We start from the raw sequence: 13,416 nt of genomic DNA on the forward strand, positions 1-13,416 counted from the left end.
CTACTATGCACTAGAACACCGGCAGGCTTGTTTTTACAACAAACAAGAGATGAAAGTGCTTTTGAATTCAATGAAAGTAAGGCTTTCTGAGATTTGACTTACGTATGTCTATAGTATCTGTTGCGGTGGAGTGAGTTAACTTTGGAGAAGAACCCAAGGGCGGTGTGACTTTTGCGAGCATGAGACATTCTTCTAGCTTATAATCCATCGATGGTGTCATTCACGTGAAAGTGTGGTAGATCTTTGTGACCAAGTGGTACTGTTTACTCGCATACCTCAACTCTTTGAGCAGAGAGGTCCTGCATGGGAAGTCAGTGCACAGTGACCCCTGTTGAGAATTTCAGAATTAGCACATCAGCGAACACCTGAGGATCTTGACCTGAGCTGCCTCAGCTGTGGAAGCCTGTGGAATCCACTGACTCCTTCCATATTTAGACAGGGCCACGGGGAAGAGGAAGTTCTTTTGTGCCTTCTGAATAAAGTGTATCCTTTGTGGATGACCACTTCTTTCTCTTGGGGTCTACCCACAGAAGTGCTTCATGGGGAACCCTGTGTGCCACAGTGTTTTGTCTTCCCATGCCTGACATGCTCTCATAGGTGTTTTAGCCACATCAGTATGTCTTCAGGGTTGATTCTGAGCCAGGGTGTTATTTGAGGTCATTGTCATTCTGGGAGGCTGCTATATGCAATACTTCCCATGTTGGAGCATTCAGTCTGTTTTGATTCTTTCTATTATTATTATTGTTATTATTATTGTTATTATATCTGTGCTCTATTTATTAATATCTAGTATCTATTTTTATAGAAAGCTTTTATTTACTAGATAAATTACATAAGTACAGCTTTCAGATTGTAGCTGTTCTTCCCACCTACCTGCCCTCCCACCCCCAAACCACCCCACCCCCTACTCCCTCTCGCATCCCATTCTTCATGAAGATTCATTTTTAATTATCTTTATATAGAGATCAACTCTATACTCAGTAAAGATTTTCACAGCTTGCACCCACACTGACAGGCAAAGTGGAAAGTAATGTTTGAAGGCTAGTGTTACCGTGAATTCTCATAGTACACCACGTTAAGGACAGAGGTCCTACAGGAGGAGCAAGTGCACAGTGACTTCTGTTGTTGATTTAACAATTGACACTCTTATTTATGATGTCAGTGATCAGCCGAGGCTCTTGTGACGAGCTGCTAAGGGTATGGATGCCTCTGGAGTTCACAAACTCTGCCCTTGTTTAGATAAGGCCATCCTTCAAGCGGAATTTCTCTCCAGCATTCAGAGAAAGAAGGTACCTCCTTCTTGGATGGCTCCTTCTTTCCCCTGGGATCTCACTCACGGAGATCTTTCATTTCTACTATCAATTGATAATCTATCTCAGCCAGTTTTCCTTTTTTTCTTGTTGTAACTTGGCCTTAACTCAAAGAATCTTAGGTTGTTCTTCAAACTTGAGGCAAGAGGATTGGACATAAGACATTGCTTTCAGTATTGTCAGAGTTTTGTATCTTTGTGATTGTGGCAAGTAGCATGCTTACAATTTCCTTTAGATAAATGACCACAGTGGCTGACATACTGATGTGTTTTCTTTTTTCATTGTCAGAAACTCTCACTTCGAAGAGTAACAGTGTGTTGACTGACGTAACTTGGAGTTCCAATGGAAGCGATGTGTCAAAGGAAGTGAAGACACACTCTGAATCACATAGGGATAATGGACACGGTTCTAGAATGTAGAGGCTTTGGAACGGGGATATTTTGGGTCTAGAAGATGGGGCCAGTGATGGTAAGTTTCTAATGTTGTCAGAAAGTCAGGTTTTGTTCCATATTGGATTCATTATTGGGTGAAGAATTCATTCTCAAAGTTATTATAGGTTTTGATGTTTTTGTGAGGCTTAGCCTCTGTGCCAAGCCTTTCGAAATGCTTTCTGATGTAATGTTTCTTACAGTAACGACTAAGAGCTAGGACTGGTATTATTGGTAACAACTTGAGTTTGGATGTGTAAACTCTGTTGGGGTTCATTGTTAGATCCCCTTGAGTTCAAAGCCAGTTCTCTGAACTCCTACCGAATGCTACACCCACACTACTGCCTGGCTAACTTGTGGTTATTGGGACAAGACTAGAACAGTGCATGTGTGATGGGAGTGTAACTTTCACCAGTTTTGTTTGCTGTGAGTAGTTTGTGTTGCCTCATGGTTTAGACAGTTGAAAATAGGGTTTCTCAGTCTTGGCACTGTTATCGCTTGGGTCCAGATACCTCTGTCGTGAGGAGGAGGACGTTCCTGTGTGTTGCAGAAAGTTTTAGAGTTTCTCCAACATCTCCCCAGTACATTACAGTGACAGCATCAGTCCCCGTGGACACTCCCAAAGAGGTCTTCTGAGGTGAGGCATCCCCTGAAGGACACACCCCAGTTGATAGACAAAGACAAGAATTGTAGAAATCATGTACTTTTCCAAATCTTAAAAGAGATAGCTTAACTAGACTATTTAGACATCTTAATGCACTCAAAGTAAGCTGGTAACTTTTCATCCTCACCGTTCCTATTAGCGACTTACGCTTAATATGAACAAGTTAGGTTTGTAGAGACAGCCTCTCTAGAAGATGGCCAATATTCTTTTTGCTTTTGCACTTGGCTGAGTTATATCCTTTGATATCTGCTGGGTCTTCTGAGCTGAAAATATCCTCCTTTTACAAGGACATTTGGGACTGAGGGCATTCCCTGTTTAGTGGTAAGGACAATCACCTTAATGATGTGAAGTGAAAAAGATCATGGTTTGTACGAAAGGAGGTAAATACAACATGCACAGTTAGCTAGTTACTTGCACAGGCAATGGAGACTCGGCAAGGGTATCCAAGAGCTAACAAATGTGGTTAAGTTTGATTGGGTGGGGTTACGAGATGCGAGAAACCAAGTGACTAGAAAAGAGGCCAGGGATAACTTTTTCACTGTCTGAATGTAGTTTTAACCTTTATTCAGGAACAGGGCTATACTAACTACTGAGAATACAAATAGTTGTAAACCATTTAATGATTTGAAATGAAGTAAGTTGCAACTTGTGCCTTTTTAGGTGAATTGCATTTCCCTGACTGGGAGCTCGACAGGGACAGGGAAGGTGCTGCTGAATGTAACGAACTTGAAGATGGCAAGGGTGCCGTGGGTCCCTCAGACTGTGCTTCTTGTGCAAGTCGGCAGTCTTTGACGAGTGATGACAGGCTCTCTGAGTTTGCTAAGGTAAGAATGGATCGTTTCAGAAACTCCTATTCTTTTATAACATATGTTCATCAAGGCCTTTTGGTGTTTCTCCCACCGTTCCTTCTCAGGGATCATCCTTTTCACTCTCAGAGCTTTCTTTTGAGCTCCACACCTTGGTCCTTAACTCACATGCTGGTGCTGTGCTTCTCAACATGGGGAAATATGGAGCTCTCTCCCCCCTGACTCTCCACTGCCAACTAGGCAATGAACTTTGGTTGTCCCTCCAGGGCCCTAGTACAGATATGTCAGGGTTTGCTTAGTTGAGTGTGCAGCATTTACATCATTGTAATTCCATAAGGACTCTTGATCATCAAGACCAGTGCTAATTATCATGATGCTCTTGAACAATGAGTTGTGTTACTTGGATTGTTTTAAAAAAACGTATTGGTGTGAAAGGCAGTGGGGCCCAGAGATTGTCCATCTGCTGGGTTCATTCCCTGAATGCTCGCAGCAGCCAAGGGCTGGGTCAGGCTGAATCCAGGAGCCTGAAACTGCATTTGGGTCTAGCACTCGTGTGCCAGGGCTCCAGGTACTTGAGGCTTCTCTGACCACCTCTCTGGGTGCACATGAGTTCTTCCACCTTCTTAGGTGGAATCTGAATTGGAGCCAGGACTCAAACCCATGCCCTCTGCCCTGGGGTGTGTGCATCCCCAAGTGGCATCTTGACCAATGCGTGAAACACCTGCTCCCCATATTGACTCTTTCTTAGGTCATTTTGCTGAACATTCATAGAATCCTCATATTTCTTCATTGTCTTACAGTCTCATAAACATTTCTATACTTAACAGACTTTCTCTCAGTTTCATTTTCTTGGTGAATGTTTCCCTACCACCTCCTAGTTGCTCCAATGTGGATTCAAGATGCTTTTCTCTTTGTGGATGTTGTCACCCTGGGGTTTCTGTTCCCCATCATTCTAGGAATGTGTTCACTTCTTTGCTGATGGTGCTCCTTGATCTTGCATTTCATGTTTTCCTCAGAGTTTTTTTTTCCATGCTTGATTTTGTAAAAAATTTTATGTATTTATTTATATTTATTTAGTTGACAGGTAGAGTTATCGACAGTGAGAGAGACAGAGACAGAGAGAAAGGTCTTCCTTCTGTTGGTTCACTCCCCAAATGGCCCCCATGGCCTGCGCTGTGCTGATCTGAAGCCAGGAGCCAGGTGCTTCTTCCAGGTCTCCCATACGGGTGCAGGGCCCAAGCACTTGGGCCATTCTTCACTGCCCTCCTGGGCCACAGCAGAGAGCTGGACTGGAAGAGGGCAACCGGGACTAGAACCCAGCATACATATGGGAAGCCGGCACCGCAGGCAGAGGAATAACCAAGGGAGCTAGGGTGCAGGCCCCTCCACCCTTGATTTTCTGGAGCACATCTTCTGGCAGGTTCTGAGCAATGGCATACAGAAGCGTTTTTGATGCTTGGCATCTCTAACTATGCTTTGATCTTACTGTCCTGTAATGTAGGATTGAAAACATGTATGTACTTTTAGGTTGGAAATGGTTTTTCCCAAGTTCTGAAGGCACTGATGCATTGTCTTTCAGCTCAAGGATTTTGTGAGTCAGGCTGAAGCTTCTCATTTTTGATCTTTGAAGGTTTTGGTGTTGCTAGTGGTTTTCAGCAGTTAATTGGGACGTGCTTTGGTATGTTTTTCTGCTTAGCGTTTGTCAAGTGTTTTGGATCTGTGGGGTTCTAGGTGTCGCCAGGACCACCCCCAGGTTTGCTCATCTGTAGGACACTGGAGATGTGGTGTAGAGGCATCTCAGGGCTATAGGGAAAGGAGAGGAAGCTGTGTCATCAATTCCCCATGCTCGTCTCCCAGTAGATTCACCTAACATGGACAAGCTATGGAAGTTGTGCTCTACTTGGAGAGCTCTAGCTATTCAATGGGCAGGTTTTGACTGGGGCTCCTACTCGGTGTTCTCTCTTCCTACCCTGTCCTAGAATCCCAGGCTTCCAGAAGGCAAATCCATATCAGTATAAACTGTACATTTTCGCAGTTTCGGCATACATTGTCCAATGTCTGTTCATTTGTCTAAATAGGAACATGAGATATCTTTCCCATGATCATGGCATATATTTAGAGCACCTGTGGTTTCTGTGGTAGTGTTTTACCATGACCACTAGACCGATCTTTGGTTTTCTTGGCTCAAGTTACTCCTTTAGTACATTATTTGTATTTTAATTGTTTTCAAGATATATGTATTAAAGGCAGAGTTACAGGGAGGCTGGGAGAGTGAGAGAGCGACCTCCAATCTGCAGGTTCCCTCTGCAAATGGCTGCAATGGCTGGGAGTGAGCCGATCGAAAGCCTACAAGTGTGCAGGGGCCAAACCATTTGTGCCAAACCCTACTGCTTTCCCAGGCCATAGCAGAGTACTGGATCAGAAGAGGAGCAGCCAGGACTCGAACAGGCGGCCCCATGGGATGTCGGCACTGTAGGCATCACCTTTCCCTGCTATGCCACAGTGGCAGCCCCTGTGCTTTCATGTTTGAAAGAATTCTGACTCATTGGTTGGAAGGCAGAGACACAGAGGTGTTCCAGCTGCTGGTTCGGTCCCCAAATACTTGAGTCAAGTACAGTGTCTCCAACGCAGCATGTGTCTCCAACCTGCGGGGCAGGGACCCAGGTGTTTGAAATATCACTTCCTGTCTCCCAGGCTGTATGTCTCTCCCTGGCCATTAGCAGGGAGCTGGGTAGGAAGCAGAGCAGCTGGGACTCAAACGGGCACCCATGTGGGATGCCTTTGCTGCAGGTGGATACTTCACCTGAATACATACAAATCTCTGTGTATATATATGTATACATCGATGAAATTTTTGTCAGTGTTGGCTTCCCAAGATTGTGCACTTTTATTATGTGCATTTCCCACTGAATCTCACAGGGAATTCTCTCTAGTGACTAGGGCTGAGTTGTGTTCTTGGGACATTTTGCTGGTCACTGGTGACACACATCATTTGGAAAACACTGTATAGAGGGGACCACCATCTGAGCCTAAAGGGCCCTAAGCAGCAAACTCCCAAAGCTCGTGGGAGCAAGTGTAGAAGCAGTGAGAGCGTTGTTCTCGCCAGATACCGATGGATGTATGAATTGCGCTTCAGAACAGACCCTGAGGGACTCTCTCCACGAGACAGCATGGGGCTCCATGTAGGAGCCTCAGAACTGAAAGAGCACTCATGGTGTGGCATCCTTGCATGGGGAGACACACCCCTCTCGAATCTGCATGAATGTCTTTGTCTGTGGATCTAGAGAATGGTCTCTAATTAGCAGGGCAGGGAAGGGATAAAGAGGAAGAAGGACACTCATGGTCTACCATGTATACTACTTTAATGAAAGGCCTAACCAACTGGTACTAATCATGGTGAACTATATACATAGGAAAATCTAGGAGGAATCCGTGAAATTGGTGATGATGTGACCACCCATCTGAGAGAGGGAGGCCAGTCTCCCAGGCACTGGGTTGTTGCTTGGTCGGCGGGGAACGGAGCGAGTGTCACGGTGCAGTCCCCGAGCCCACAGATGAACTCTGCAGCCCCCACTCTCTGCCTGCATGGGGGACTCAGTCATGCTGATGTTCTCCAAGGCCTGATGTTCTTGGCCTTGAGGATGAGGTGGACATTCTAGCAGAGGGGCTGGAGTAGGCAGGACAGGTTGTAGCTGCAGGACACAGAAGCAGCCATGAGTGCACTCTTGCTCATCTCAGGCTCCCTCCAGGGCCCGCCCTGCAGCCGCAGTCCTGGAGCCCCGCACTGCCCATGGGTAAGGCCCTCTGCTGACCAAGGAGCCATGGGTAGCCCTCTCCTCAGTGCACAACAGGAGAACCTTCCCCATCTGCCACCCTGGACATCCCGCAATCCCTGCCCAGCACTCACCTCTTAGTGTCACTGAGCCTCTCCATGGATTGGAACCACAGTGCAAACTCTGCGTCGCGCAGCAAAGTATATTGACTGGCTGCCACCTGGAGCCGCTGCATTTCTTGGAGAACTTTTATCTCCTGGGGCAAGAGGGGCAGAGAGGATGCTGACAGGCCTGCACTGGGACTGCTGGAGGGGCACACTGTGGCAGGGGCAGGGGGCTGGCCTCTGGGTCTTTTAGCTAGAGAAGCCTTCCCTGGCCATCCCTTCCAGGCTCCAAGCTGTCTTCTGAGTAGCATACACACAGCCCCTCGCCCAGGAAGGAAGTTCTCCTGGATTCCAGTCCCTTAGCCACAGCCTCCCTAGGGATGCTCTCCTCCTTCTGTGTGTATCCATCCCAGTGGAGAGAGCAGACAGACACGCATGGGCTGGAGCCTGGGCTTTCTGCCCAGGGCATCTCTGACCCCTCCATCCCCTCTGTGCCTGGAAGATAGGGCAGAGCTGCTCACCTTTGTCATTTTCAGCATGTTGTTTTTTCCCTGGAAGGCAGAGTCCATCAGAACAGCCCCTGGCCTGTGACTAGCCCCTCGCCCTCCCCTCTGGGTAAGAGGAAGGAAAAGAAGGTGTCCCTGGGACAGGCTGTTAGCTCTGCAGAAGGGGACATGGTGGCTGAGGCTCAGGGAACTGCTGTCCCCACCATGTCTGATGGCAGGCAGGGAAAGTGAGGCCTGGGAATGGATGGGTGCACTGAGGCATGTGGGTGCTGCCTGACCTCACAGGGGCCCAATTTCTCTCCTTCCCTTGGGTGCCACCCAACTCAGAGGCTGAGCAGGCTCAGCCAAGACCTTGTGCAGCTTTGCAGTTAGGGACTCTGGCTATGCAGCTTCAACCCTTGGGGGACAGGGATGGGCACCTGGTTGCAGGCTCCCGCACTCAGAGGGGATATGCAGGTGAGCCCTCCTCCCTGGGACAGCTTGTGAGGCCTCTGGAGACATGGGCAGCAAGGAGCTGGGGGCTGAGAGCTCAGCCCAGGACCCTCCCCCCAAGCCTCAGGGTCCTGGAGCCTGCCCCACCCATGGCAAGTTCACTCACATCTACGAAGTCCTTCATGGCGATGTCCAGCCTATCCAGATACATGATGAAAGTGCCAAGGAAGGGGACGGCTCCCTGTGCCATGAGGTGGTGGTGGTGGTGAGCAGCTGTTCTCAGGTGCCACCAAGGCCCGGCCCCTGAGATGCACTCCACCCCAGCTGCTGGAGCCCTGGCCACATTCCCCATTGGGAAGCTCCCCGCCCCTAAAGTGCCTTTCCCAATTCTCCCTGCATCCAGCCAACTGCCTCTAGAATCGGACAACCCTGGGAGCCCTGATGGCATGATAACAAGTCAGCTTGTGGGGTGCCAGCCCCAGCTCAGGCCCAAGTCTGCTGGGAGCCCTTCAGCTCAGGCCCTCAGCTCTGGTCTCTCAACTGGGGTCTCTCAGCTACTGTGGTGATGGGCGTGGGCAAACAAGGGAGGCAGAAGGCCCTGCTCCCTTGACATGGGCCCCCAGTGGGAGACAGGAGCCCCTGCCCCCCCTCCCCAGGCACACTTGCCTTCTTCTGCAGCCGCTGCCGCATCTGTGTTCTCTGGGGGTTCTGCTCCCGGGCGGGCAACCTGCAGATCGCCATCTGCCAGGGTCAGGGTCACGTTCAGGGAGATAGTCCTTTCCTGACCGGCCCACATTTGTGCAAACCACCTTGAGCCCTGCATGTCTGGCTCACTTCCATTGGTATAATGCCCACCCTGCACTCCCCTCCTCCCACAAGGTGCTCTGTATGGATTCATGCAGCTCCCACTGGGAAGGTGGCTTTGGGGGATTGACCACACCTCCCTGTGCCTGCTCCTCAGCTGGAGAGGGTGCTGGCCTCCCCTCCCACCTCAGGTCCCCCTTGCGCTAGGGATCCTTTGACTGACCTGTGCCTCAGCGTGTCCCTGAGAGGAAGCCAGGCCCAGCACCCCATACTCTGCCTCCCTGGATGCACATGAGGCTCCCTGTGCAGACTGAGAGACAGGCTCATGCTGCTTGCTTCTCTCCTCGAGAAGACAGAAGTTCTGCTCCCAGGGCAGCCAGTAAGACCCAATGCTTGGCATCCCACTCGACTGCTCAGCCCCTGGCATTCCCAAGCTGTGCAATGTGTGGGGCAGGCTTGGCAGCCCTCCCCATGGAAGGCTGCAACAGAGAACCCTGTAGCAGGCCTGGTTTCCAAAGGACCTCTAGGGCCCCAGCACAGATGGAAGGAAGCCCTTGCTGCCGCATCCACCTCACAGCCTGGGGGAAGCAGGAACAGCATGGGAGCCAGAGACCTGTGGGTGCTCACAGCCCCCTCTGAGAGCCAAGTTGCTCTTGCTGCAGCCCATTCCCATTGCCCTCTGAGCCCGACTGCATGCCACGACCTGTGAACACAGCCCTCTCTTGGCCTGTTGTCCTAGCAGGCACACCCCAGGTTTTCTTTTCAAGCACACTTTCAGTGACACCAAAAGCTCCCCTCTGCCCTGATGCCCTTACAGCCACACCCCTTCCCCTCCTGCCAAGCCCTCACCCCTGTCCCTGAGCCCCCACTTTACCTTCATGGGCACATCTCTGTTGACTTTTTTGTCCTGTGTGCAAAGACGCTGAAATTTCCTGGCACTTTTTCTGTTGTGAGGGGAAAACCAGGAGATATTTGGATGGAATGGTGAGGTGGTGGATCAAACCCCTTTGGTTTAAGAACAAAGATCAGAGGATCCACCCTGCCTGGTAGTATCTTCTGTTTTGATTGTGTGTGTGTGTGTGTGTGTGTGTGTGTGTGAGTGTTTACAGAGTTGGAGTGCCCAGGCAGGTCCAGTGCTGCGTGGTGCACAGGCACAAGTATGTAGTTTGGAAGCCACATGTGCCTGACTAATGGAAATGTCATCCTGAGGCAGAAACCCAGTCCTCATGTCCCAGGGCCGCTGAAAGATGGTGCTCCCCACCCCTGCCCCCGGCAGTCCACGCCTCTCCCTGTGTCCCAGGATACCAGCCTCTGTGAGTCTTGGAGGATTAGTGCTTAGGCCTGAGGGTAGTCCCGGGTCCACCAGGTGCTTTGAGGGATGCACACCCACCTGGAGACTTCTCCCCACGTTGTTTTCAGCTGGCGTACCGGGTGGCTCTGCAGAGCGCAGAGGATGGTGTGGACCGAGCAGTAGTTCCGGAGAGCCAGGCACTCCTAGGGCAGGGAGCGGATGAATGGCAGGTAGGTGGCTTGGAGCCCCACCTGAGCCAGGCTCAGCCAGCTGTGCTGACATCCCCCTCATGCATCAGAGAGTTGGCCAGGGAGCCAGAGCAGGTCAGTGATGGGACCCCCTTGAGCCACGCTCACATGGGCTAGATTGGTTTCAACCCATGTCAGGGGCCTAGGCGGGAAGTGAGCATGTAGTTCTGGGACAAGTGAGTGAGATCAGGCCACCTCGTGGATCCCAAGAGCCCAGGGATTGGGCAGGATCTGTGACCACAGACTGTACACCTGAGAGCTGAGGAAGCAAAGTGGCACGTCCCTGCCGTGCAGAGAGGGAGCCCCTGGGACAGCCTCAGCTTACCTTGGCCACCTTGATCCAGTGTTCCACCACGCGGGCCCTGTCCGCTGCCTTCATGCTGGGGTCCCCCAAGCACGTGGTAGTAACACAATGGGCCACGTGGTGGTAGTGGATGATGACAGCGAGAACAGTAGGGGGCAGCTGCGCATTGACCTCCTTGTTCTGCTGGATCCGGATGGAGCTGTGGCACTGATAGGGGACCACATTCTGGAAGAGCTCCTGGGGGCAAGAGGGTATCCCATGGGCACAGCCAGCCTAGCTCGAATGCAGTGAAGCCCAGCCACCCCGGCAAGTGACAGTGCTCGAAGCTGCAGCTCAGGTAGTTTGGCATGCAGCTCCCCAACATGGGAGCAGCTGGGCTATGTGTTCTGCCACTGAGGTCGCCTCGCTCCTGCCAGCCCAGATCCCAACCCTCCCAAGCCTTGAGGAAAGAGACAGAGGTGTGTGCTCCCAGGCATCCCGCCCAGTATCTCATCCTTCTGCTCTCGGCATCTGCCCTGGAGTCCTTGTCCCTGTGCCAGTGCTGCTCCCTGTGAAAACTCCAACAAGGTGCTTGCTGTTTGATATGGATATGTGTGCTAGGACCCAGGACAGCTGTGGCATCGCAGGCAGATGGGAAGGCAGTGGGTGGACCTGGATGCCCTCCACCTAGGCCCGTCCAGTACCCTGTGGGTCAGATCCAGCCCTACTTTCTGCCAGGCCCATGTCAGTTGATCTGGAGAGTCACTGTGCAGCTGGTGTGGTTTGGGTGCCCTCTCTGCCAGCCATGGGAGAAAGGCAGCCTTGGGAGTGAAGACATTGGTCCAGTCACATAGGTGGTGGGACCTGAAGCCTGAACTGCAGCCAGGCCACTGGATTCTGGTCGGGGCAGCTGTGGGGAGGCTGGTGCCAAAGGGGTGTTCGGGCCTGGCCCTGCCGAGACAAGCCCGCTGCTCACCGCGTCCATCAGTGTGAACTGTTCCACCAGCAGCTTGGCGGGGAATGTGGTGATGCTAGCCATCTTGTGAGGCTGGTTGTTTGCAGGTCCCGGACATGCGCAGGAGACTTTGGTAGTTGTCTTTGGTGCTGATTCTGTGCATGGTGGCAGCCTCAGTTTTGAAATGGATCCTGTCTCCAGAAGAGGTTCTAGCTCTGTGAGCAGTGGGGAATCTGGCTCTAAAGCCAGTGTTTGGCATGACTGCAGCCTGGCAAATAGAGCAGGAGCTGGGAGAAGAGAAAGGGTCAGCAACATCAAGCACTTTCCAATGGCCTCTCCAAAGCCAGGCGTGATCCCATTGCCTCTAAAGGGGCTCCAGCCCCAAAGCCCACCGAGAGAATCTCGCGGAGTGCAGTGCATCTTACCGACTGCTTCTGCCTGTGTGGGATTTGGGTAGGCCATCCTGACACGCAGAAAGCACGCATGGGTCTGCAGGTCTCCTCTGGGCAAGCGGACCTGCTTGGATCCGACCTTCATCTTGAGAAGCGGGAGATCCGTGCGATCACAGAATTCGGCCTTGTACTTGGCTTTGCAGCTTTGCAAACAGGAAGCCATGTTCCTGGAGAAGGAGAGTGGGCAGCAGAGTCAGACTTGACCTTACCCTGCTTGCTGCCCTTCCAGGACTCCCTGTGTGGGGTGGGGCACGGAGCCTGCCGGTGAACTCTAGCTTCTTAAAGACAATGCCATGCTTTGCTGTTTTCCAAGGCGATTTCTTGACTGTGAATCCCAAGAGTTAGAGAGAGAGAGGGAGAGACACACACCGGGGCAGAGGTCTTGCATCCACTGCTTGACTCCCCGGATGGGCAGTGGACAGCACTGGGCCAGGCTCATGCGGGGAGTGAGGAGCTCCATCCAGGTCTCCCACATGGGTGGCAGAGGTCCAAATGCTTGGACCATGTTCCCCTGGTTTTCCCAGACCCCGAGCAGGGTGCTGAATCTGGACTGCAACAACAGGGACACCAACCAACACCCACAAGGGATTCTGGCATTGCCGGCAGTAGCTTTCCTTTGGATGGCTTCCTTCTCATGTTCCTTTCAGTGCCTTCCCATTCATTCCCATGGTTTTCTCAGGTGGAGGCCCCTAGGCTCTGGCTCTGAGCAGACTTGGGAGTAGGTTGCTCCTGGGATGGTGGGTTGGGTTGGGTGGTCAGGGAGGGTAGGCAAAGCTGGAAGCAACTGCCCTGGGCATGGCTATGTGGGTGTTGTCTGTGAGCCCCAACATGCCCGCTCCTCTGCAGAACGTGTCTGCTCCTATCCATAGCACTGCTCTTCAGCACTTCCTTTGCATGTGCTGGGGCCAGAAGTTGGAGTTGCACCTACTGTCTGCCTCTGCCTTGCCTCAGCCCTCATTTTCCTGCCACTCTTTCGAGTGACAGAAGGCCGCATCTGCACCCCAATCTCCCCGCATCTTAGTGGGACATGGGGTTCTCCTTGTGATCAGAGTAGGGGACGTTGCAGCTACTCCCAGAGGAGGTCAGCAAGCCTCAGCTCTGCCGCTGCAGGACAGGACTTGTATAGGATCTCGGCTGTGAGGGTCGGATTCCCCACAACTGTGAGGCCCTTGAATGCTTTGTTCACTGGATTTGTGGCAAGTGTCTGGAAAACTGCACAAGGGAAGGGCTTCCCATATATGTGTAGAGTGAATGATTCCTTGTAGACCTGCCAGGTCGATGAGGGGTCTGGGCAACTGCTACCAACCCTGAGGGCAGCTGTTCTGTGCATATATCGAGGACAGGAGCAGCTGGAACAAGT

At 51.6% G+C, this 13,416-nt stretch overlaps 1 long non-coding RNA gene across 1 annotated transcript in view; it reads left to right on the forward strand.

The window, feature by feature from the left end:
- Positions 1 to 13,416, forward strand: part of LOC138850071 (uncharacterized) — a 108,267-nt gene that overhangs the window by 42,041 nt on the left and 52,810 nt on the right. The gene's annotated exons all lie outside the window — the stretch shown is intronic.

Source organism: Oryctolagus cuniculus, chromosome 6 (assembly GCF_964237555.1).
Source record: "Oryctolagus cuniculus chromosome 6, mOryCun1.1, whole genome shotgun sequence".
Classification (NCBI taxonomy): domain Eukaryota; kingdom Metazoa; phylum Chordata; class Mammalia; order Lagomorpha; family Leporidae; genus Oryctolagus; species Oryctolagus cuniculus.